Here is a 5,184-nt window from a genome sequence, read left to right as displayed (position 1 = left end):
GTTCTTGATTGTTTTCTTTTGGGTGACTATCCACATTTGGATGTTCTTCTAGTTGCAGAAAGGCCCTCATGAGATAGTGGAAAATAAAATGATCTCAACACAGTATTAAGTCCTTGTGAAAAATGGTGCTTCCTTTTTCACAGTACTTGGGGTTTTATGTGGAGTTCTTTAAAGTGTTCAGTTTATTTTATAGTTCCTGGCTGCATTAAGCTTAGATTTTCAGTGTCATATTAGGTAATATAATGTACTACTCATATTTTTTGATGTCTCACATTTAGAATAAAAGGACATAATACTTCTTTGAAAGAATCACGTTCACATCAGTATATCCAATATTCCTATTCTGGTTTTCTCTGATATACTACCTCATACTTGAGAATGAGTGTTTTATATCCTAGCCTGGAGTTTTTACCATCATCAGAATGTAGTTGTATTTTGGGTTCAAAACATTAAACAACTTTTCACCTAACAAAAAACCCATTTAAACTTCCAAATGTTAGTGTAGTTCACAGAAATGCGAAGTATAGGGACCACATCCATTTACACACACCACTGTTTAGCAAGTGCTCAGTATAGTACCTTCCAGAGTAGACATTTAGTATTTGTTGAACAAATGAATATTTTTGCATATTGGCTTAGTTTTTAAGTATAACAAATCTGCGCCTGGCCCATCATAGCTATAATCTTAAACACTACTGTAAAAACATGACCAGATTTAAGATGATGTAAATATGTAGAGAGCATTATCTGCGAGTTAGAAGTCTTTCTTCCCTAGTATTGTTTTGTAATCTGGTGACAGGAACAGGAAATAGGTTATCAGGAAGAGCTGGGATTGAATTATATATGACACTGCCACTTAACTCATTGTGACCTTGGTTTTTAACCTCTCAAGTGGGCCTCCTACACCATAGGAATGTGAAAAGATGGGAAGGTAATTGTAATAATCTGAACACAAAATGAGTCAATTATGATCCAGACATTCTGTTACTGGGAGTCAACAACATAGAGATTTTATAAATTAAGTGAAAAGAAGACGATTATCTCCTAGAGACTAACAATGTAGTAGTGATGAGAAAGGGAAATAACACTTATTTTAAAATGGCAGTTAAGACTTTCCAGAAACTGCCAAAACTACAGATTCTAGCATATCAGTGTCAGATATAGTTCAGCTCTACAGTACAAGAACTAAAAGGTAAGTGAAAACTGGGGAGGCGGGGGGGGGGTAGTATTTTGAAAGGCCTGTAGAGTAACTTAAAATAAAACATCTTTCTTCTCAGCATAGCATTTTCCAAAAATTTCAGGTGAGGTGTTATGTAGGAATTTCAGTGGGGATATAATAAAAGTTTGAATATTCTAAGGGAAAAAAGATCACACTTAATTGTGCCCGTGTACATTTTTTATTAAAGAGAAAAATATACAGGTCTCCCATGCCAAATTTTTTAAATGTGCACACTATGGGAAAAATATATCCTTGTTTAAAGAGGCCTATCACCCTTATACTTTTGCATCAACGCTAACATGTTTGCTAATCAGTTGTGAAGCTGTGGCTATTCAATGATATATTCTACGATAAAAGCAATTTTCACTGGAAAGGAAAATGGTATTAGTTTTTCTCATGACCAAATTCTAAATTTCCAACTGCCTGCTATTGTGATCATTGTGTGTCCCACCTCAAACTCAACATGAACATACCTTTCTCCACTAAAACCTGCTAACATACCCATTCTCCCAGTCATCCAGCCTGAATACTGAGTCTTTTTTTTTTTTTTACTCCATCCAATTATTTCAATAGGCATCTGATATTTTACATTGTGGTAGAACAACTGTTTCTCAAACTTTGGTCTCCGGACCACTTCTTACCATATTAGAAATTAAAACAAAAAAATTAGTAACAAATGCACTACATTAACATTTTCATGGAAGTATTTTCAAGAATGAATTATTTTACATTTTTTGCAATTTGGTTCTCTCAAATGTCTTATTTATTGCTTTTAGAGTGGAAGAGAAACATCAGTTTGTTGTTCCACTTGTTTATGCATTCTTTGGCTGATTCTTGGGTCAAATGCCTGCCTTAAAAGAAGGCAGCTGGATTTTTATCTTTCCTCAAGCAGTTGCTTGAGATGTTAAGTATTTGCAATTTTCTCTAATTTCATATATTGATCATTTGGAAAATATTGGTGTACTTAGTAATACAAATCTCAAATGTTGACCCAGTTCTTTACATATCTAAAAATCATCAGTATCACTACCTATATCATAACAAGCATAAACACTGGAAAAATGCCAAGCTCCCTGACAGTGGACTCAAGTTTTCTAAAAATTTTAATTTTCATTTCAACGTTAGAATTTTACTATTAACATCATTCAGCCCTGGCTGGGAAAGGCTCACCAGTTCAATTTCCAGTCAGGGCACATGCCTGGGTTGCAGGTCCCCAGTAGGGAGTGCATGAGAGGCAACCACCCATTGTTTCCCTACCTTTCTCCTTCCCTTCCCCTCTAAAAATAAATATTCAGTTGTTTTCCTTGAAAGGCTCACTTCCTTTATATTCAAAAAAAGTCTGCCAAATAGTCTCCTCTGACAACCAAAATACGGTAGTTGTTCTTTCCCATTAAAAATGGTGTTCCGAGAAAATAGTATTTAATTCAACTGGCAACTCAACTGCACAACCATTGTTATGTATGCATGTAGGAGTACTACATGCAACTATTCCATTTCATCACTCAGATTAAAGTTATGTACTCAGGGCTCAGATATAAAAAAATTCCTGTTTTCACACAGGTACGAAGTAAAACTGCTCCTTCTTCCCTCTGGGTGTGTACTGCAAATGCATGGCACAGGAGAATGACTACTACAGTTTTGTGCCTCTGCCTTGATTTATGCTAAGATGCCAGCAGTTTTCCCACCTCTGCCTTTTCACCATTAGTAAAGGTATCAGGATAAACCATATTTTAAAATGTTATTCAACATTTTGACTACTTTGAGACATCTTTTGTTGCCAAGCTTTCACTTAAAAATCTCATTAGTTGACACTAGTGCAAGACAATTACAGGGTGGGGCAAAAGTAATTTATACTTGTGAGTACACAAAACATTTTATTCTTGTATTTATACTTCATTTGTATTATTTCCCATACGAACTATAAACCTACTTCTGTCCTACATTGTACAAAATAACAAGCCCATCATTTGTAGTTTGATCCATTGTAAGGCAAACATACACTTCTACAAAGGTATTAACAGATTTCATGTCTGCATATAAGTCTTTAATATGACAAGTTACTATATTATTAAAAAGTGGCACTATGATTTACTTTTCATCCAGCATTCAGCAGTGTTAAATGTACATGGCTTTTTGTAGTTTCTCAGCTATTCTGTTTCTCCAGCCAATGTCATACAATAACTTATTTCAGTAGCTTTTTCTCCTGATTTCTTTGAAGTTGATTCTTCCTATAACAGAACTCTGCAATACCTTTTTAGCATTTTTAGACATAAGCTGTGGGTTGAACAGGTAATCGTGTAATCTTTTAAGAAAATGATCCAGTCTTAAATAAGAAAAATATAAATTGATTTCTAAGTTACTGAATTCTAAAATAAGTTGTAATTAAATTTAGAAGTTTTGAGCAAATATTTAAAGCACATGACTGCATAACAAGGCAACAGGATGTACTTTTATGTCTATGCTTAGGCACAAAGGAAACAATTTTATATTAACAATTGTACAATATTGAGGGTTGCTGGGATTATAGAAGGTATAACCTAAAAAGTGAGTTAATTCCTAAAAACAAATATTTGTACCCTAAACCTACCACCTCAGGAAATTCTAGGAAATTCAAGAATGCATATACACCCTTCAATTAACACCAACATCACGTAGCCTTTGCACACTTCTGCAAAAGGGAAACAGCTTAGTATTATGAAAATAGTTTTACCTCAAAGACCTCCCTATGCTTAGGCAATAGGGAAACAGCCATAATACAAGGTCTGTCCAAAAAGTATCAAGCCATGTACTACGGAAAAGAAACCTTTATTTTAAAGGATGATACAAGAAACATTATACATAAGACAGTAACACCTCAGTCCTCTTGAAAGTAGGCACCTTGGGACCTCATACAATTCCCCGATCTTTGTTGATTGCAGCCTCTACACATTCAATATTCTCAGGCGTTCAGCCTTCCAGAACATGGATCATTTTCAAAACATTCTCAACCAACCATCTTTGAAGTATTTATGCCATACTTTTATTTGCACTGCACTAACTGCATCACCCCCAAAAGCCTTCTGAATAACCCAAACAGTTTCCATGCAGGAATGTTCAAGCTTAACACAAAATTTGATGCAGATTTGTTGCTTTACTGTCTTTTAATGTAACATCCACACAGCACACATGCTCACTCAACACCTACCACCCCCACTGACTAGTACAGTGAAGTCGTTATTGTTCACACATGCGTATTCCAGTCCACTCTCCTTGGCTGTCAGGTTACAGTGATGCCGCATGAACTGTTCTCGTTATATTAAAAACGGTTGCACTTTTTCTGGACAGACATCGTTACAAGTACTGTCCTGCCCTCAAGGAGCAACCTAAAAAGTAAAAACAGAACAATTACTCAATTACTAATTTATAATTACAACTGTGATAGATGCTATGACAACTCAAGTGGAGGACCCAATGTAGCAGAGGAGAAGGCACCAAGCAAGACTTCCTCAAGAAGTGATTGATGTGTTGAGACTATCCTCCCTCCCTCTCAGTGACTTGGTCAGTTATCGAGTCCTTTAACTTCTTTTCCATTTTGGTTGCCATTGCTTTACCAGATCTCATCAATTCACGCCTGGACTACTGTGAAAGAAACTCGTAAATGATCTCTCTGCCTTCAAACTTCTCCATTCCTACAATCCTATATCCTGCAGCCAGATTAAATTTCTTAAAAGGCTGTTTCCATTAGAGAAAGCAGTACCACAAGCTGGTAAGGAACACTAACTTACGTAATTCAGATCAGAGTTTGAATACCTGGCCCTTAATTTGTTGCTGTGTCTACAGAAAAGTTGTTCAACCTCACGGAGCTCTCCTTTCCTACCTTGTAACTCTAGGTTTTACATATCAAGACCACACTACAATGGTACTCAATAAATATTAATTTCTTCAACTCATCTGTTTCCATTAGTTTTCGCCTATAGTGTGCACCA

This window comes from Phyllostomus hastatus, unplaced genomic scaffold (genome assembly GCF_019186645.2).
Source record: "Phyllostomus hastatus isolate PE091 unplaced genomic scaffold, TTU_PhHast_1.1 phas_contig_16, whole genome shotgun sequence".
In the NCBI taxonomy this organism is placed as follows: Eukaryota; Metazoa; Chordata; class Mammalia; order Chiroptera; family Phyllostomidae; genus Phyllostomus; species Phyllostomus hastatus.
Note: the sequence above shows the minus strand (reverse complement) of the source record.